The 23090-nt window shown below is 35.7% G+C and overlaps 1 pseudogene; it reads left to right on the top strand.

The window, feature by feature from the left end:
- Nucleotides 1–4369: 4369 nt before the first annotated feature.
- LOC109073662 overlaps nt 4370–23090 on the top strand; it is a 44417-nt pseudogene continuing 25696 nt past the window's right edge.

Here is a 23090-nt window from a genome sequence, read left to right as displayed (position 1 = left end):
TTACAAAAGATATTTGTTTTCAATGAATGCTTTTCCTTTTGAACTTGCTATTTATCAAAGAAGTATTGGCAAAGGTCCATAAGAGGGTAAGTCATTTTTAGAAGGTCATTTACTGAAATGGGGGGCTGTTCACAGAGTGCTGTTATCAAAGTATATTAAATGCAAAGTTAACTGGACGGAAGAAATTGGGTACGAAAAAAGGTGCACTAAGCAACAGGGGATGACCGCAAGCTTGAGGAATACTGTCAAGCAAAATGGATTCAAACACTTGCATCAAGAGTCACCAAGCTCAGGACATCTTCAGGAAAAGAGCTACCGAGCCACTTCTGAAACAGAACAACGTCAGAAGCATATGGAATCTATGGGGTATTTTTCAAGAGAAAGATGAGAAACAGTCAATCCAACAATACAGACGAGCTGAAGGCTCATAGTGCGTTCAGCGTGCCACAGGCTGATCGCTTCCATGCCACACCGTCACTGATGCTGGATTGTGTGTGCTTGTAAGGAGCCCGGCCAAGTATTGAGTGCATAAATTAACATACTTTAAAGAAACTTTAACTTTTCTGTTTTGTAAATACCTTTTTTTTTAAATTATTATTGATTTTAGGAAATATTCTAATATTTTGAGATACTGGATTTTCCGACTTTCACTGTGAGCTGTAATCATCAAAATTTAAAGCAAAAAAAAAAAAAAAAAACTGTTTTTAATTTTACTGATGTAATGAATCTAGAATATATGCGAGTTGTACTTTTTGGAAATGTTACAAAAAAAAAAAAAGTAACTTTTTTCACAATATTCTAATTTTTGAGATACACCTGTATGCGTGTGTTTGTGTGTGTGTGGTAATATATATATATATATATATATATATATCTCTTATATATAACCACACACACACCCACACACACACACCAAAACACACACACCTTACGCAACCCTAAACTTTTGAACAGTTGTGTATTTTGGTGTTATAAGAATTAAGTAACTTAAGTAACTTAACTTAGTCATTTTTATTTTATTTTTTTTTATAAACAGGAATTGAAAAATTAGAGGGTGCAAACAGAGCCAGAAATAAAATTTATATTTTAAGCCAAATAACTCGCCCACTGTGCATCATCAAAAAAAAAAACCTTCTCACTCCAGATAACCTCCTTCTGTTACTGCCATACTGAGTGTACTTAGGTCATTAAAAAACACTCTTTCATACTACAGTGTGCCAACAACTTTTACTGTTACTGCCAGTATAGCTATTTCAAAACATGCTGCTGAAAAAAAACTTGTAATTTATATATTTATAATTTAGCTGTGAGCCCATAATGCTCTCTGGCCATTCTCCTGTGGCTATCTGTCTTCAAACACTGATCCTATAGAAGCATGAAAAACAGAAATAGAGCCCTCTTCTCTCTAAAGATGGATTTGTGTAAGTGTTCTACCATTCTGTGCTTCATTACGGCTGATATCGCTGCTGTTCTGCTCAAATATGAAGGCTTTGGCCCTTCATAGCTTGTTAAGTGTGTGCTGGAGTGGATCGGTATTGAGCTGGGGTCAACATGTCTGCTTTGGGCCCTGGACTGCAGTCCAAAACACTCAGGCCTGAAATACTGAGGATTATGATTACACACTCCCGCTTTTGACCTATTGTTTCATGAAGGAAACCTCTAGATACTGAATTAATTTTCTTTTTGAATTCAGCAAATGAGTCTGTCTTTAATTCAGATATTAATTATGTCTTGGCACACGCATGGAGATCTGTGCCAAAAATGTCCTTGTTTGAATATTATATATTAGAGGACTGTTTAAATCAAGTTCAGTCAAACTCAACCGCTGTTATATTAAACCTGCTGAACAGATTGCAGCTCTAGAGTCGGCAGCCCGGCCTCCCCAGTGGCTCTTTGCTATTAGTAGAAAGTTAGTCTTTGTCTTTATTGACAGAGAAGAAGCTGTGTAGATCCTATAATAAAGCAATAAAGTACAAGCTATAAAGCTATGAATTTTCACTCTGTTCCAAAACCAATGAGCTGCCTTGCTGTGTACTGCTTGAAGAGGCAGCTACAAAAGCATAATAATTGAAAAATAACTCTGTAGCTACGTCTGAAATTGCATGCCACCAGTAGTTACTATATCTGGTTTGAAACTTACTTTGTTGAAAAAGTATGCTGTAGTATGAATATCGCTTGTAGGTACTTTTTTATTGCCAATAGCAATTGCATATTGCTAGTAGGTTACTATATTGGGTTTGAAACTTATTTTACCATTAAGAAAAATATTTTCTAGTGTGAATATAGCAAGTATTATATATATTAGTGACGGCATATTGCATATTGCTAGTACGCACTAGATTTGGTTTGGAACTTTGCAATAAAAACGCATGTTTTAGTAATATTAACTATAGTATGTACTATATTTGTTTTGAAACCTCATTTGCAACTTTTAAAAATGACGTTTCCTATTGTTTATTACTTTATTTATTTTAGAAGAATATATTGATCCCTTTTATAAAATGTACAAAAACTTATTTAATGCAATTTTTTTTTAATCTCCAAATAAATATATACACTGAAAATGAATGAATGAATGATGTAGGATTTACATTTTTGAAATCTTCTATTTTCACTTAGAAATTGCTAGTCCAATTTCACAAAAGGATTACAAAGAAACCGTGAGTAACATTAAGTTATTCTTTACTGAAATCGAACCGTTAACCTCTAATGGTATATTGAATCATACACAAAACATCCTGCATAAATGTGTTTTTTTCTTCTTGAAACTCTTTTCCCAGGTATATTGTCTTGCCTCCTATAGGTATGGTTTTGATATTTCCAACCTCTCTCTTTTTTTCCACAGTGTTTGCCCATCCCAGGTCATGGATTTGTGCTGGACAAGTATAAATGTCACTGCAAAAGCGGCTTTTAATTATCATCCAAGCAGAGTTGCAGTCAATGGCTTTTTAAAAGTAAGTTGTATGTTAAAAAAACTGTTTTATGGGATTAGTGTATGTGTATTGTTTTGTGAAGAAAAACATGTAATTTCAGGCAATCTTCATTACATTTCTTAGCAGATGTTTTTATATTATACTGTAGTAAGTGCTATGCTCAGAATATAAACAGAAACAAGATATAAACCATCTGGAGCACCGCAATGTAAATATACTGTATATATAAAAATGAATTGTAGTAAATGTACGTATATCCTTCCATCGGCCCAGAGGAATGGCCCATATGGCCCACTTGATTCAAAGTGTGCTCCTGCTCAGTGCAGCAGCTCAAAAGCGCTCGTCAATGTCAAAATGTTTGAAATAGCCAATCAAAGTGTAGAAGGCGGGATTTAGTGTTCACAGATGCTGAGCTGTGCAAGACTTGAATGCATATCGCCAGATTAGAATGATTTCTGAAGGATTCATGTGACACTGAAGGCTGGGCTTGAGTAATAAAAATTCAGCTTTGGTCACAGCAATCAATTATATTTTACTATATATTCCACATAGGCAGCTATTCTAAATTTTAACAGAAAGGCACCATAAAAACAGTCCAGATTCTGGAGCGCTGAATAGTTTTGCAATGAGTTTGTAGTTGTGGTGAAAGTCAGAAACTTTTATCTGCTTTAAGAACAGATTGTAAAGCTATATTCCTTCCATACTGTGCAGAGAGAGGTAGAGAGGCAGACAGATATGTGGACATCACCACAGGTCCCCCATCTGTGATAGCTCATCTCTGGATCTCCTCCAGTGATCTCTGATAAGTGTGTTCCTGGGAGAAGTTGGCCGTCTTCCTTGTGTTTTCTCTTTTATCTGCTCTACTGAGCCATCATCCCTTCAGTTTTCTGGAATAAATAATGTTGACGTCTTACAGGTCTTCATTATCATGGTTTATGTTTAGAATGCAATATTTTGTGTATATGTATCTCATGTCATCAGTTAGATTTTTATCCATATATCAGAGTAAGGTAACGTTAAAGGAACACGTCACATAAAATGAAAAGGCAGGCCATCATGTTGTTCTAAACCTGTATGACTTTCTTTCGTGAAAAACACACACACACACACCACACACACCACACACACACACACACACACACACACACACACACACACACACACACACACACACACACACACACACACAAAAGGCCTTTGCACTTGAAATAGTTAACCCTGGGTGATCACAGGTAAACAGAATTCTGGGTTATGTTGTGTCCTTGGTATAAAGTAAATACAGTTTATCCCTGTAACTTCAGATTAACATTTTTTTTTTTTTTTTGCATATTTGGACTGTCAGTGCTTTGTGAATGAACAAATGCAGCATGCAACCTGTTTACATAACATGCTCTAGCACTGCACATCCTTATATTATATATTCCTTTTTTTCCATTATGGACTTTTTGGACTACAAAGGTAAGAATAAAAAAGTCTCTTCTCCAGTTGACTTGTTTTTCTTCCCCATTTTGTCATTTTCCCCTCAAAATGCTGAAAACAACTGTTTACACATTTGCAGTGATTCTGTGACCATCTAAAAACATGAATATGAGGCACAAGATATAGAGGATTAAGAGGGTTTCATAGGTTCAGGTGAAAAAATCCCCACTACTAGACTGCAAGTGTGAAATGTTATAACCATGCAGGTTAAAAGATGGATTTAGAATGACAGTAACCCAAGAGAAAGTGCAGTGTGAAAAGCCCTAAAGATAAGTATATAAAAAGCAAAACAGAAATATGTGACCCTGGACCACAAACCAGTCTTAAGTCGGTGGGGTATATTTGTAGCAATAGCCAAAAATACATTGTATTGGTCAAAATTATTGATTTTACTTTTACAGTATGCAAAAAAACTCATTAGGTTCATTCATGAAGTGTTACATCATGTTCCATGAAGATATTTTGTAAATTTCCTACTGTAAATATATCAGACTTAATTTTTTTAATTAGTAATATACATTGCTAAGAACTTCATTTGGACAGCATTATTTGCGATTTTCTTAATATTTTGAATTTTTTTTTTTTTTTGCAGATTTCCAGATTTTCAAATAGTTGTATTTCGGTCAAATATTGCCCTATCCTAACAAACCATACATCAATGGTAAGCTTATTTATTAAGCTTTCAGATGATCTTCAAATCACAATTTAAAAAAAAATGTACCCTTATGACTGGTTTTGTGGTCAAGGGTCCACATATCATAAATGTAGTCCATACAAACTTAAGCACTATAGTCAAAGTCTTCTACACATTTTTCTCCAACACAGCCTAGTCATCATTGTACACATTCAAAACTTACATCATGAAGAGAGGTCACACCAGGTTTGAGAAACTCACAATATAAGAATAAAAGTAAGGATATAATAAAAAGTCTGTCAATCTTTGTGTGTAGCACCTGCTGCTCTGCAAATCCTTCTTAAAAAATCCTGGTGTTATAAACAATCAAAACAAGTTTAAACAGTGAGTTTAAAAAAATAGAATTAAACACAAAATTTCACAATTTAAAGTGACTTTACAAAAAGTCTGCTATTAAAGAATGAAGCAGATAAAAATTGCTGTATGTTGGGCTGACAGCAAACCTGCAGCCTGTAAGGGACTGTCATTATTCACGGTTTTCTTAAAAATGACCTGTTAGATTTTAATGATTGAGAGTGGGTGCAAAATGATTTGAGATAGTAGAAAATATATTTTTGTACATTTAAATCTGGCAGACATCTTTATCTAAAGCAACTTACATTGTATTCAAGGTATACACTTTTCTGTTTATGCATAGGGATTCAAACTCATGACCTTGCAACTTATCGTTGCATAGGAAACATTATACACTTCACCATTAAAATCTACTTATTCTATACTATCTTGCAGTGTGGTTAATCACTGACTGCCATTTAAACAGCAAATAAAAAAGAATAATATTTTGAAATTATTTTTTAGTGATACCTCACATCACAGCTGGATTTTCCAAGAGAAAAACATAAAACTATTGAATACCATGAAATTGTCTTCATAAAAAGATGTGAGATTTGTAACTGAGGCTGAAACAACTGGTTGCATCAAAGTGACGGCCCAGATGGTGTGTCCACACCATCCACCCTGGCTAGCACATGAAACAGTGGTGAGTTGCCTACTGATGAGACCACCAATGACTGGAAGCGAGGGTGGGAGCTGGAACCGCTTTAAATGTCACGTCTGTGCTGTTAATTTCACGATTGTTTGCACTTTTTTGATGGTGTGATTATAATGTATGCAAATAGATGCAAGTGTGAAGATACAGCAACTGAAATGTAATGCAGAGTGATTGATGCATTACATGAAAATCATGTAATATTATTTGATTTGTTTCCAGGGAAAGCGACTGGGAAGGGCAAGGAGAGTTTGCCACATCACAGGATGTTCCAGAAAGTTCTAGCTACTGTCTGCCCTGCCAAGAAGGCTGTGCTTTCTGCAAGGACGAAACGCCCTGCGTGGCCCGGGGTGATGGCGCCCTGCGTAGGCGGTGCTCTCCTTCCAGGGCTTGTGCATGCTGGTGGATTTTATCATTATGGTGCTGCTCTACCATTTCCGCAGGAACAAGGGTGAGCGTTTACTGCCGGAGGGAGCTAATTAAGATGGCAATTGTTTCCGTGAAGCACATCCTGTTCTTATTGACACTGGGGTGTTTCCATGCTGAGTACCTTACAATTAGTCACTCGTACGCCGGGTTGTACTGTATTATACCATTAGGTGACATTTTATTCCCTGTTAAATTAGAAAGCAGATGTTTTGAGATACTTTATATTTGCAAGTGTAATCTATATTGTGCAAACCCAGTTTATTGGAAATATATGCTTGAGACTACATTTCAGCGAAATGATTTTTCGTTGCTTCTTGCACGCTTTGCAACACATTCAAAGTGAAAGGTCCATTGACTGGCACCGAAAGCAGAAATGAAATATTCGGTGAATGGTGCTAAAAACTTCACTGCGTTTTGAAGTTAATGTTCCATCTAATATACCTAATCGATAGTAATTAAACAAAAACAAAGTTTAGTTTCAAATCAATTCGAATAACCTAGCAAAAGCATTTATTTTTGTTCGTTAGGATATACTTTTGCACAAAAGAACCTCATGAAAACAATTAAGTTAATTAAATTGATAATCTGCCTTTATAATCAAAACACATTGAATACAAATTGTTGGCATTTTACTTCCTCTTGTGTTCATTTCAGATGTAAACCGCAGTGAATTGTACTTACAGTAGGTGGCCAATCAGAGTGTGCTTTCTACCACCGCGAGCGCCGCCGCGTCTGCAAAGTGCATTTGCAGCTTTTGACCCATGAGTGGCTCTTTAACCACAGGTTATCAAACAAACGCATCAGAGCACAAATAGCTGTCAGCTTTGCCTCGCTGATGTGTTACATTTGACGGCTGCAGTCAGAGGAAAATTGAAAGAAAAACACTGTAGTTAAAATATTTAATATTCCACAGATGAAACTTTAGTAGACTACTTAATAACGTTATGTTCGTTTCTTAGAGCGAATAAAACACAGAATAAAACACACACATACTTTGTTATTCGTTTACCTATCATTTATTTTGACAGATAACTACTTGGGGAAAAGATATCTGTCTGGTACACTGATTAAAAAAAAATTGTTGCCTGTTTTTATAAATTATTTTCATTATTTTAGTAAAACGTGAGGACTGAATAATTTCGCTAAAACCAAGAAACAAATAAATTAAACCTGGCCATGATTTAGCTAAATCATTGAAATTGAAAATAATGGACAGATTAATAAAATGTCCTCACATTTAAACTCAAGTTCTCTCATTATAATCAGCAAAGTGTACACGATGTAAAAAAGAGCTTCATTAATTGACAACTTCAGTGATTTTAAAGGGGGCCTTCTTACTTGCTTTCATACAATTTTAATTAAAACTAAAAAAAGAAAATTGCAGCCGCATTTAAGTGCAGGAGTGTACTCTGTTCCTTAAAATATCAGAGTGCAAGATTTTGCGACGTGCATGAAGATGAGTGCGATGCACAACATTTATTCTTATTTGTCTACATATTTTTTGTTCTTCATTACAAATCTTTTTTTGTTTTATTTTGTTTCATTGCATGTAAAAAATGTTTAACCTTGTAATGCATATGCATAATGTGAAACTGCAATCTAATTCGCAGTCTATAGCATTTTATAATTATTTGTACAAAAATATCTAACTTAACCTGCTTTGTATCTTTAATTAATGTAAGAGAGATTTATTAAAACAATCAAAATCAACGAATTGGAGCGGCATCAGCTGTTAGATCATTTTAAAACATCAAATAGCCTTTAATTTACAGGTTATAACTGCATCTGTCTCAGTTGTAGACTTGTGAAGATATATCTTTAATGTGGATCTCATACTGTAACCTAAAAGAAATGTGCTCTTTTACTATTCATATTCAAGTGTTTGTGTGGAAAATTATTGATGCTCATGCATGACAGGGAATCGCCCTCATGATCATTTCCCCCCCTTTTTTCCTGATAATGAAATAACTTAAAACTGGGGTGCCTTACATAGGCTACATGAGAACTATATCTACAGAAAGCTTGAAATCTCTACTTTTTAATGAACCAATTCAAAACGAAAGCAAATACTGATTATGCGCATCCTGTCGAGATGAGAGTCAGTACTGCGAATTTCATCTTGCAGCTGACAAGAATACATTAGTTTATTAATAATAACTAATTTAAAATGTCCTTTTTGTTTTTTTCATCAATTATTAGGCTACTTCTGCTTGTGCTTTGTGGCAAACTTAATGCATGTGCTTGAGCGCCAGAATATATTAGCTAATAACGGCAGGCCTAATAATGTTATAATGTACCAACCGGATATTTTTTCAGTTCCCCTCACTTACAAACAAATCCTTTAATATAACTATCAAATAATAATAATATAAATAAAAATAAAACAAAATTACAAAAAAAAATAAAACATACAAAAATATAAACAAACAAATAAAAAAAACAAAAAAAAAAAAAAAAAATAATAATAATAAATTAAAGTGAAACATAAGGTTAAGGTTGGGCGTACCGCTCAAATTCGGCGGACAAATCCAAAGGTTTCCATTTTGACAGCTAAAACTGTTATTCATTAGGTAAAATAGGACATATGAGCCAAAAAAAATATGCCACAAAGTGGAACGTGATCACGAGAATGGCAATGGTTGAACGGCTTGCGCTGTTCCAGTGAATAAGTGCACGTGAGGCACAAGCATGATCAAACACTGCAACAGAAACATAAAATATTCAATTTTTGTAAAGGCATAATTCGACCTATCCACCATTTTGAAATTAACTCACTATGTAATGTTCTAATGGTTTTTAAGTAGGTACAATGTTATATTATGATGTTATTGTTTGTAGATTTACCAATTACAATCAGTTTTTGCAACCTGTGCCTTTGCGCCAACTAGGGGTAGTTTCGCGAATAACTTTAAACACGTGACTGACTCGCACTTTGTTGCATTTTGGGTTTGTCCACCTACTGTACATAGTAGGTACGACGTTTCGGAGTTTTCACAAAAATGCAGTTACGGGCAACAATTTTTCCTGTGAGCCTTGGTTTTCATCACTCTGTTCAATACCCCTCTTTGTTCTTCCATCTGTCAAACTCTGCTCTGTTGAATGTGTAATTGAATTCAACATAATTGCAAAAGTACAAATACTAATCACTGCAGGTTGTCACTTGTTGCACTTTGATTTTACTTCAAAATGTTAGGGCAGCATGCAAGGAGATAGAACGCAAGTGGTATATTTTAAGCTTATATGAGTTTAATTAAACAGATATTTAGAGCAGAAACAGGTTGAGACTCAGACAAGGTTGATAAAGGGACAGAGAGAATGGAGTTTCCGGGAGACTAAATATGAATGGATTGCACCATTAGAGGGAAAAGAGACAAAATTTGCAGAGGGGAAGGAAAGAAGAAGTTTTATTTGCTTTAAAAACTATTACTTTAGGAAAGGAAAGGGAGATATCAGTCTAGCTGTTCTTCACAGATAGATCTATTCATCTACAATGTCATGGTGTTTTCCATTGTATCATATGTAAGGGATATGTCAATCACTCTCAAGCTTTAGTTTAGCTCAAAAGGACTTGCATGACACACAAGAAAGAACCTCATTGATGATATAGACATGTTATTCCTAATTTTTTTGTTTTATTTTTCGCATTACATTTAGTGGTCAACCACATACTGTTTTTTGATAGCCGATGCCGATATCTTGGGAAAGCCAGGGGGGGTGATAGCGATATATATATATATTTTTTTTCATTAATATTTAAGGAAATTGAAATAATTTGGCAATGGATTAAAAAATAATGTGTTAAAATAAATATACTTAGCTGACAAAGTATTACACCCTACGTCTAGGGGTAGTTTAAAGAACTCTCAACAGGGCATAAAAAAATGGAATCCCAAGTACGAATCACTCCGGTCGATAATCAAATAAATACATGGTGTCAATCAGAATAAGTAATTAGATTTATTTAAAAACCAACAAGTGAAATAAAGAGCATCTCTCCTTGGTGTCCCCAAAGGCCAAAATAACAAATAAAATGGAATCTAGAAAGAAAAAGAGGATAATAATTAAACCTAATCGAGTAACAAAAGTAAAATACATTTTACTTCCCTAACTGCTAACACAAAACAGAACCCAAATAAGATCGAAAACGGCAAAACAAATCGGCAGGACACCCCTTTGCTCCACATTCTTAGTACACAAAGGTTGAAAATGAATGAACGTGACCAATAGATTTCATACTACGCTGAGAAAGTAACAAATTTGATCATCGGCCGTGAGAAGGGATCCAGGAGCTCTCAACCCAACCCGCATCCGAACCAACAATGAGGTCCCCGTTGATATGCCGGCAGCATCCTTATAAAGACCACGCCTCGTCTCAACCCACCAATGGTAATCATACACCCATCAGCGGACATCCTATCAGAGATCTGACAGAACAAGAGAGGGAGGAGAAAGAACACACACGCACACAACACAACTACAAGAAACGCCAGGTTGTAACACAAAGTATTTTTTCCACAAATAAATAAATATATATTTTTTTTATTTGACTGATTATTAGCCAGACTTCTATTCATATTAGACAGAAACTCTTAACAACAATCAGCGAACAAGAGGGTGAGAATGTGAGCACTGTGTGCTCAACAAATTAAAAAGTCCCGCCTCGATCACATCACACAGGCAGAAAAACTTATCGTCCGATACCGATTTTGAAAAAATGCCAAATTGCAAGGCCGATATTATCGGTCGACTATTAATTACATTTGTAAAATGTTACATTTGAGTCAAAGCTGAATTAAAATTAAGTTTGAAAATGTTCTTGACAGGTTTCCACACCCATACATTATGAATAATTTAGCAGGTTTAGTGTGATTTCTGTCACTTATCGGCAAATTGCCAGCCTGATATCATGTTCAACTTGTAGTTTAACATGACTTTCTCTTTGATGGATGTCAGTTAATATCATGTCCAAAACTCTTTATTGTTAATTATAGGTTCATTAAGATTTTTTTATTTTTTTTTCTCAGGAGAAGTCTGTACAGATTAAAAATCCGGGACAGCTACTTACTTATATCGTTAGGACATTATTAAATGTATATAGAGAGTATTTCAGAAGCGTATGCCGCACATGCTACTGTTCAGCTTGAGCAGACAGCAGTCTGTGCCTGCCTGAGATAATAGTAGACTGGATTTCACACTGACTGCGAGGCAGAGTTCATAATTCCCTGCAGTGAAGGCGCTCGTTTAGGCATGGGCACTCAGTTTTTTGATAGGCCAGCATTTTAATTTACTCTGGAAGCATGCTTTCGCCTGGGCGCTGCCTGAAAGCGATCCATAAATGCTGGAGAAGTCTAAATAAAAAGCGACAGAGTTAGGATTAGAAATTTTGTTCTGTTTGCAGCTCACGCGTCAAGTGCTTCTATGGGCCGTTGATTCAGAAAGCATTGACAGCACACCTGTTGCCTCTTAATGGGAATTCTCATTTTCTTGCTTTAAAGGAGACATACCTGAGCCAGCTGCCCAACTGACATATACATGCCACAGTGCCACACATAGAGGAAAAAAAAATCATAATAATAATACAAATAAAAATGGACACCTGTGGGTAATGTGGACCACTTTTCACATTTTCATTGATTAGTATTTGAGTTTTCCTCCCCTGAGATCGCATTTATCTATTAAAAGGGTGTCCCATTTTATTTACACCAGGGTTGAAACATCAATACTGTAACTTATTTGTAACATTTGAACTTTTAATTTAGTGTAGTATTCACTGTAATTTTTGTCATTGCGACACTTAAGTGCAACCTTCACTAACAACTGCAGTTGACCGTTCACAAAGACCTTGATTGGCAGGTGATTGACCAGTCATAACGCCGAATCCGCATCTGGCTCAACAAACAAATCAGACAGGAGGAGTTAGATAAACATCGGTGGACCTAAACTTGAAAAGAATATTGTGTATGTGCGCCCTTCCATGGTTGAAATAAATATAAGTTTGATGTTCATTCATGTCATTTCACGCTTGAAATGAGTGATTGGTTCACATGTGCCGCTTGAAACTGATACTGAGTTAATTTAAGCCATGGATACAGTGATGTGGCGTCAGTATAACACTTCACAAAAAAACCCCCCTCTTAGTAGTTACATTGCTATGTTCGACCATATCACGCCATGCCTCTCTCGACATACAATACCACACCATGTCTCAGTGTAGTAAAAAAAACTAAAAAAAAATACATCACATGGCCAGTTTCCATATTTCCATTAAATGCCACTAAAAAACACCCATCAGTAAACCATTAACAGAGGACAGCTTTATAAATGAAAACCTTCTCTACAGTCACTATTATGACCGAGGGATGATAAATCGTTTACATGTAGTCTTACTGTAATAAGTTAAACATAGTTTAGTATGAATGTGTAAAGTGGACTATCAAAATAAAGTGTTACCACTTTTTTTTCTTATGGGGGGAGATATCGGGGCGAAACTCAAAGTGGATAAAATTCAATCAACTTAATGTGAAGGTGAATGTTTAAAAACAGAGCAAGGTTTGTTCTAGGGCAAGGCAATCAGTCTGAAGAGGAACAAAGATGAACACATTAGAATAGTCCAAGGAGAATGCGCCAAAGGCATACGTTATGCATTAGTACACAAACCGAAATGGCTTTTTACTGACCCATTTGATAGAAAGAGAAAACCGTTGAAGAAAGAGGTTTTCCAATGTGTTGTTTTTGATGTGTTTCAGAGTACTCAGAGCATCAGGAGCTCATCCTGTTAGAGGCCATCTGTTTGGAGCGCTCCTCCTCTACTTGCCACGGTAAGCTTTAATGACCGCAGTCATTTTTATTATGTACCTTTATTACTTTAGGGGTGTGTTCAACTTAATGGCACTTTAGCGACTAATATCCTTAGACAGTTGTACTGCAATGTAAATGTTGCCATTAGCTGGAGAATGTCTTTTTAATGGCACTAATTTAAAGCATTAAAGAAATGTGTACCCCCCCCCCGGGATCATTTTGAGTTTAGCTCTATGGACTCTTGTCATGATCATGTACTGCTGTTAAATCTGGTAATTTTTGCATGCTTAGGTGTAAAAAAAAGAAGGGACTTGTTTACATCGGAGAAAAGGTCAGTCTACAGTATTTACATCAACGCTGGAATTCACTGATGTTACGGATTTTGTGAGAGCTCAACATAAAATACAGCAAAAAGTCACATTACAAAGGTAGTGACATTATTAGGACGATACATTTGTTGGCATGCACATGGAGCTAAATACGTGCACTGAAGCAATGCGGGGGATAAAATAAGGGTGAGATATTTCACTGTTGGACAATCTCTGCTGTCCATGTGTCAAAGATATTGATTTAGACAGATGTTCGTCATGTGCTTTAATTCAGCAAAGCCGTTGGCTCACAGTTAATTGCCAGTTTAGTGGCATTCACAGGAAACTGTGGACTTGTCTTGACATGAAAGGGTAAAAACGTAATAAAGTGAACTGAATTTTAAGAGGCTTGTAATTAAAGCAACTAGCACATACAAGGTCCTGGGAAAGTAATAATCTGAGATGATGTGGAATGATGGTGGAGGAGCATTTTAGCCATTAATCGCTCTTCGTGTGACCGTAATTCCAAGTGCATAGAAAACAGATGGCCTTTATATGTTTTTTTTACCTTTAGAAATGTACCAGTTTAGGATTTTAGCATATGCTTTTGGCACTTCCAAATGTGTTCCTGAATCTGATAATCTCATATATGAACTTCTTGGGGTGATTAGGTTTAGTAAGACAGTAAGGACAGTAAGACAGTTAAGAATGATATGATGTAACATTTTAAAATTCTGAATTAACATTCAGTGCTTTTTTTTTCACTTGGGTAGAGTAAAAAAAAAAAAAAAAAATTGTCCTGTTTAACTTTAAATGAATTTCTTGGTGTATATATATATATATATATATATATATATATATATACATATTATATATAAATATGATATATATAAAAAATAAAAAAAGAACAGCTATTAATATCATTGGGATACTGTAATATTTTAATATTTTAAATGAGGTTTTATTTTTGTATATTTCAATTTCATTTTAATTTGTGAGTTAAAGTTGTAGTAATATTTGTGCATTTTTGTTTCCATTTTTGTACAAGTTATTGGTTAATTTTAATATTCATTATAGAATTCCATAAAAAATGAATTTAAATACAAATTAAACATAAGTATACAAAAAGTTAAACTAGCTGGAATAAAATTCATCAATATATATAGTATATATATATATATATCATATCGTATAATCTATATATATATATTATTATCAAAATAAATAACTGAATGTTTGTGAACGATAATATGGGCTGTGTGCTGTGTATATTTATTACGGTGTATATAAGCACACAGCACAACAGTATAGATTTTGAAAAATATTTACATGTATTTTACATGTATATTTTATAATCCATACTAATTAATTTTATATATAAATATATTTAAAATATAAAATAATATTGACTATGAATAGATGAATATAAAAAAAGATATACATGTAAATACATGTAAATATTTATCGTATCATTATAATAATTTTATATATAAAGGATATTTAAAATATAAACACAACTTTTTTTTTTTTGTCCAGAGAAATCATAGATGGTATTTTCTTTTTATTTATTAAATAAGTTGATGTTTTAAAATATGTAAAATATTTTCTTATCATTCTATTTGTCTTGATTCAAGTGTCATACAGTTATGCACACATTCTGCCAAATACAACATAAACTGGATTAACTACAATACGTTACTAACTTCTCTGCCCTTGAAAAGCAACTGGTAGTATACATTAACCAATCTAATAAATATGTTATCTGACTGAGTCTCTCGTTAAAGTGAATATTATCAGACAGGAGAAAATATCCGCTAGATGTCAAAATAATTAGATCTGGTACATTACGTTTAGCAGTTTACATGTAGCCAATGAGAATGCGCCTGTTCTTTTAGAGCTGCCATTTCCCTTCGATTCAGTTTGTGGTTTAATCTGAAGCTCAGAGACCTAGCTAGATCTGCCCGCTCACGGCCCCCCACCGTGTAGGCGGGTGTCATCTGACAGCGATAGAACGCTCCGCCTGTCTGTTCTGCTGCAATCTGCTCCCAATCTAAATATAGACTGAAAAATATTTATCTTCAATCCTTCTCCCCCCTTATACTTTAAAAAATTCTAGTGTTATCAAGAAGCAGAGATGTATCTCATCTTGTTCCCCTGGTGGCATTCTGCTTTGTGGGTAAAGTAATCATGCAATTTTTTTGCAGCTCGCACTCGCACACTCTCTACTGCTAAGCATGGTCACATGCAATAACTAGCGCTCTACAGCGTCTGGAATAAGGCGGAGGATGTGGAGCGAGAGAGAGGGGAAACCGGAATTACATGTGCGACACACACACACACACACACACACAAACACTTTTCTGGCTGCTTGTTCACTCACTGTCCATGCGCACAATGTAACGGGGAACCTGTGTTGGTGAATTTTAGAACATCCACATTACTTCATATCTGATGCTTGTCATTAAGTCACATTAAGCTGCCAATGCCTTAACGCTTCATCTTCTGGTTAGCTTCTCGGGTTTTTACACTTGTGTAAGACATGTAACAAGGACACATTAACTCTTTTCCTGCCAGAGTTTGTTGCCAGCTTACAGCCACAATGTTAATTTAAACATTTTACTGTTCTAGTACAATTTTTGCCATTTTTTAACGTTCTTCTGTTAACATAGTTAATAAATATATTAACTAACTTTAAATGGTCAATTATACAACCTGGTTTCTCATAAAACAAACTTCTGACAAAAACCATTTTTACGTACCTTACTGCACATTTTATACCGCAGTTTCAAAGACGAAAAGTCCACTCTTCGAATGTGGTTATGCTCGGATAAAACACAAGGTTCTACACATGCGCAGACAGTTAAAGGATTGAACCCTGGAGCCTGTCCTCCAAAAACAAAAACGGAACCATATAGGTATCGTTTATGCAAGCATCTTATTACGACCGTTATTTACGTTTTTAAAGTTAAGCGGCCCTCTAAGCGGGCGTAAAAAAAGGGACAGTATCGCATAGCGTCTGTCGTCATGAAAAATTGCCGTTATAACGTAATTACAATTCAAAACGCACATTATTTAAATGCAAGTGTGTGGACTTTTTACACCGCATCTCACATGAATCGAACATATTTAACTAGGTGGCTTATTCGTTCGGATGAGCACACCCTAACCCACCACCCCTGAAACCTAACCCTCATAGAATATCATGCTAAAATATGTTTATTGGAGCATATACATTTAACGTGCACGTCCGTTCTCGGGATCGAACCCATGATAGCATGATTGCATATCAAGAGGTAAGGTATGTAAACACAATAATCTACCAAACTGAGCTACTACCGAAGACACAAATCACAGTGCACAAATAAAGAAGAAGAGGTACAAAACAAGTTAATATGAAAACGACCTTTTGCCGATAGGGGGCACAATTGTAGTATACGCTCTGATGGGTCGTATTTCAGGGATTTGGGACAAACGACCTATACGAGCGTATTAGTTGGAGGGACAGGTTGGAACCCCCTGGCACGTTTTTTTTTTTTTTTTTTTTTGTTTACATTGTATATAGGATACAAATTCGTGTTAATAGTACGTGGCCGGTCAGGGACATTTATTGCGGCGGTTCAGAATTCAAATAACGGGGACTGTGGCGCTAAAAGTTAATGCTCTGTCGACATGCACTGTCAGATTTCAACGGTTTTGTCAAACGTAGTTACACGGGATTCAAACCGGAGGCTCTTCACCTCTCAAGTACGTCTCCGTACTCTGTGAGATACCGAACAAAACCTACTGTCTAAGCGAAAACTCATAGATATGAAGTCCGGAAATGGGCAATGCTAACATTCAAAATTCAAGCATCAGTTTTCAAATCTGCCAGGATTATTTTTAATTTTAATAGTTTTGAATTTCTAACATAAATATTCAAAATAATTGTGCAAAAAATGACACTTTATTAATCGGAAACTCTGTAATTTTGAAAGGGTGTGAAAAGGAATAAAAGGTTTCAGAGTTGTTACTGCCTAGTGTTCATTTCATTTGGAAACTGCAGTGATGTGTACCTATTGGTACAGTATTCGCCGGTTGTGCGAAAAAAGTTCCCCCAGGTACGTTTTTGCCATGAGACAAGGGAGTCCATATAATAATTTATATTTTTTATTCATTTACAAAGTATGGTACAGTTGCCCTTTTTAGTTTTATTTTTTATATTTTTCTATTATATTCATTGACAATTCCAATTAAACGTATATTGATTAAGGCGCTTTTACGATACAAATCACGGCCAAAGCAACTTTACAGAAAAATAATGTTTCTACCAATATTTGTAGTTAGTTATCAGTAATGACGTGTCAAGTTATTTGCATTACGGCAGAACAGACAGCAGCAATGTTCCGAAAGATCAATAAAAGACGTAAAACAAACAGACGATTAACAATATTTACATCAAAGCAATGATGCAATCAAAATATGTTGTCTAGGGGTTCGCATATTCTGAGGGTCTCTGAGGGGCCTGGCATCACTCTCTTCTAGGTGTTTCTGGATCTAGACTGGAGCTTGTGTAAATCCTAGTACCAAAACAGAGAAAACGTAAACGTAATAGGTTAAAGCACTAATTTTGTTTTTTGATCAGTAGACATTTAAACAAATGTCAGGGCTTGATTAATCGGAAGGGCCATTTTCTCAGTATCATTATGGTATCAGATTCAGTTGACTGTTGAATTTTTGGTGGATCCTGATCAGGATCCTTCTGAGTTTTCCACAGATCTTTATTCTTCACGTGTATTTCAGAAGATTTGGTTCAGAACTGATGGAGATAACTCAAATCTCAATTGGCAGGGGAAAAGCGAAACAAGCTGTGTCATTCATGTTGAAAAATGTATCACTACCAGGGAAGGGAAAGAGATTAAAAATACAGACCGTTACCTAGCAGAAACCCCAACCACTGCAACCATGCAATTTACCGTTGAAAAAAAGTGTCATATTTTCTTTAGTAGTGTATTTGTTTACAATTTTTTCGCCAGAGCTAACATGGTGTTCCCATTGGATTATTTTGTAACATTTTTCTGGATTACTGTTGTGCCAAAATTATGGGATTCCATAAATCTAGGCATAGCGCATTAATTAGCCAGAAATTGAGACGACACTACTGGAAACTTGGGTCTAGCTGCAGGACAGTTTATTGGAAAAAAAAGAGCTGTGAATAGTTTCATTTTGTTGTCCATTGAAACAACAAATTATGGTTTGTTGTAATGGGCATGGGGATGAGGTTACTAATGAAAATAATGTTACTTTTTGGTTAATCTACTCCTTGTTTTTATACTTGCTATTTCTAATCTTGGCGGGAGCAACTGCAGATCTCCCCCTCATGTCAAAAGCATCTCTGGTTCCTTTAAGGGGCACTAGGTGAGCTGGGGGTTCTGACCATCAATGGTGTATAAGCCTCAAGTCCTCATATGTTTTACGCAAAAAGGGGTCCCTGTGATAAAATGTGCTGAGCCTTTCCAAGTTCCACAATCTGTGGATGAGAAGCTAATGAATATTATGTACCTCATAGGCTTGCTTACCGTCTTCCATCGTAGGGCCCTCTTTCAATTATCAAGCGGAGCAGGCTCGGTGGACCTTTTATTCCTCCTCCCTCTCCAGTTGTCCACTTCTTCCCCTCAATGGTGAGGAAAAAGGCTCGCTGCGAAAATGACCACTGGAGCCCAGCCCATGAGGAGGCTAATGACAAACACACTGCTGAGCAAAAAGCGTTTGACCGGCCACAGGATGGGTGTTGGCCTAAAAAAAAGGGGGCAGTCCATGCCACTGAACTTAAAAAAGGATTCAAGTGGATCACAGGGGGGACACGTCGGGTTCCTGTCCTGGGTGCTAAATATTATGTTTTACTGACAACCGCGAAAATACAAGAATGTACACTTTTATTTACATACTTTCACAGTTAAAAGGACGCCACTATGGGGTGATTGCTTATTTAACTGAATTACTTAAAGTGTGAACTGAATGTAAGAGCTTTGGGACACTTTATACCTTCTAATTATTAAAATGCATTTAATGCCTCTAGGCCATGCCAAGATGACATTTTTAGTCTAATCCATGCCAAACAGATTTGCTAAATATAGATCTTGAGCAGTGCGATTGAATAAACAACAGAATGGAGAGTTCAACACCGTCTCGTGAAAATTAATCAGTTAGATAAATCCACTTGCTAATCCAAGTGACGCCAGTCCATCACAGATACTAGATTTAGAAAAGAAAACGCTGTTGGTTATGAAAAGTCGATTCTATTATTAAAGCAATTTTTATCTTTAAACCCATTGTGGACGTGGCACAAATTTGACTCTTATTAGTGGATCCATTGAAGTGCAAGTGATGTAATGCTAAATCATCCGTCAATGCACATCTTGGGGCTCAGGGCAGGTGGGGAGAGTACCCTAGTATCGTCGCTAACATATAGCCAGTGGGCTTTAAAAATACAACTCTGAGTATTCATTAAAGTTACATTTTAAATGGGGGTAATCAAAAAGCTATATCTGGGGGGCTAGTATTCTGGATACACCTGTGATTGAACCGCCTTACAATTTTAAGGCATATTTTCATTTACACAGTAATGTAAACAGGCACTTAATGTAAACATAAATTGGTTGATTGTAGTTACCTATTCATCCAATTCAACAAGTTTACACACCCCATCTTTAATCATTGTGTTGCTTCCATGAGCATCATACTTATTATTAAAATTTTGGTGCAACCAGGTATTTTTTTAAGATTGTCTGAACAAACGTCTAAGCATGTGGTCTTCGCCAGTATAAGCAGCAAGAAAAAAAAGCGGCAAAAGTTACATTTTTTGTTGTGTTAAATAACAAACCAATTACACTAACAACACAAACATTGTCTCTTGCGGTATTCCCATCTTTTTTCTCTTATCACAACAAAGCACAGGTCACATCCTATTAACCTAAAGGTGGCCTCTCAGAAATATCTCAGGTGGGATTTGGTGATGACGGGGCAAGGGAACAGCACATGGCTCTGAAGGAAGAGAAAAACTCTTGATTCCGCGGGGGGGCCAACTAGATGTAATTTGCATCACTTCAGACTCAGAGGACACAACAGCCATTACCTCCCCAGACCCCGAATGTGGGAAAGAGGAGCCAACTACTCCCCACACCTAAACCAGACATGTCCATTACGACATTCTCACAGATTACAAACCAAATGGGATGAGAAAGAGAGAGAAAAGCAGCCAGGATGAGTTTTGTAAAGAATGAAAATGGATGATGTTTGATTATCCCAAAGCTGCCTGTTCACATTATCACCATTCAGATTAATGTTAGCTGCTTCCTTGAAAAGCATTCAGCACCCCCTGTATCGCTTGTTGTTATTGCTGTAAAATTACATTCCTGCTTGACCCATGACAATCTAAGTATCTTGTTATAGTAGTTTAGCCTCTTTGTAACTTTCCATGAAGAATTCAAAAATGGACCCTATTTACTTTATTAAAGGGGGACAGTTCACCAAAATAAATGAAAATTCTTGTCATTAATTTCGCACCCGTATGTTTGTTGTTCCAAACCCATAAGACCTTCATTTATCTTTGGGGGCACAAATTAAAGATTTTTCTGGATGAAATCCCGAGAGCTTTCTTTGACCTGCAACCGCAACCACTAATGCTCCAGGCCCAGAAAGGTAGTAAAGGACAATCAGTTAAAATAGTCCACATGACATCAGTGATACGATCTCTAATTTTATGAAGCTACAAGAATACGTTTTGTGTGCAAAGAAAACAAAACATCATGACTTTAAATACTTTTCAATCTGAAAATAACTTTCCTCTCGCCAGTTTTTGGTCTACATGTTCAGGAGAGTACCATAATGCAGAATGGTTGTGCCTGCTAATCCAGGAGCCAGCTACCGGACGTAGATGTCCATCCGTCTTAGTTCATTGTCTGTATATTCTGTTTCAAATAAGTTCAGAGAGGTCAAGTAACGGCACAAATACTGCTATCTTACTTAAGTAGAAATTTTGGCATCTATACTTTTACTGATTACTCATTTTTCAGCCCATCTTTACTTTTTACTCCTTACATTTTCACGCGAATTATCTGTACTTTCTAATTCTTTACATTTTAAAAATAGCCTCATATCTATTTCATTTCGCTTTTGTTTTCTATTCAAAAATAAAAATAAACCTATCCAGATAAATCAGCCATCCTGGATGAAGCAGAATTTGATTGTGGTTGGATGAGAAACATTCGACAATCTATTGGTTTGTAATGCATCCATCGCGACCTGCACATGACACAAATCACATCACACTCCAGCAAGGACAGCTAGTAAGGTTCGTTTATCAAAAATATATATTTTAAAAGATATTATTTCTACTGGCTGATTTATCAAATGGGTGCTTTCTTCTTCCTCCCATACTCAAGCTACTGTAGGTGTTCCTGCATGGTGACATTGAATAAATTAGCGCTTATGCATTGACAACGAATTGACAATGTTGTGATACCAACTTTGTAACTCGTTATCCCCCTCGTTTCAACTTTTAAAAACATATCTCGAGAATTTATGGTGGGTTTTTCCCATCCCACTGCTCTCATGTTTTAAATAAATAATGTATTGTGTGATTGGTATTTCACATGAAGCTAAACTATGCATGCATAGCTACATGATGCTGTTTTGTTTATAGTTGTTTAAGCAACTTAATTATAATTGGTTTATAAACATTTAATAATATTTTAAATATTATTCACTTAACAGTCGTGTATTCTAATGCTTGAATAAACGTACATTAGTAATATTTTGCTCGATGCTCTCTTGTAATCTTCAGGAGAAAAGCCAAAAGCTTCTTCAAATCTCTAACTGAAATTATGCATTTACCCTCTGAATATAATCTGAATTTTTGATAATACATAAGTAAAAAAACCCGGAATTTAGTTTTTCAAACATTTTGACAGCCCTATAGCAGACTTTATGTAGCTTAATACAGGAAGGTATCAGTCAAGAAGGTACTAGATTATGAGTTATTTTTCATTTTTATTTTTGATTAATCACTGACACCATTCATTTTGACAGCACTAATGTTTATTGCTAGACAACCATACAAGGGTAATTGTTACTAAGCTCCGTCTTGGTACACCAGTTTTCTTTGTCCATTGGCCTCAGATTCCTGCAGCTAAGCTTGATGTACATTTACATTCCATTAAAGGTTATTGATACATGCCTCTGAAGTTTGACTTTTTGCACCATTACAATACTTATAGGCAACTAGTCATCATATCTCTAGTTCTTTATTTGCATTAAACTAAAGTGCATTCATATTTTCAATGGGCATATATGCGGCTGAAACAGGTAGCCTAGTTCATCCCAAATTTTTAGAAATTTTTTTTTTGAGGAGGTGGGGTAGGCTGACTCCAAGCTTTGTTCTTTATGGCATTTTTTCCCCTACCATTCCTTTTCCGTTTATACTT

Source organism: Cyprinus carpio, chromosome B24, assembly GCF_018340385.1.
Source record: "Cyprinus carpio isolate SPL01 chromosome B24, ASM1834038v1, whole genome shotgun sequence".
Lineage (NCBI taxonomy): Eukaryota > Metazoa > Chordata > Actinopteri > Cypriniformes > Cyprinidae > Cyprinus > Cyprinus carpio.
This window is presented reverse-complemented; position numbering and strand designations above follow the sequence as displayed.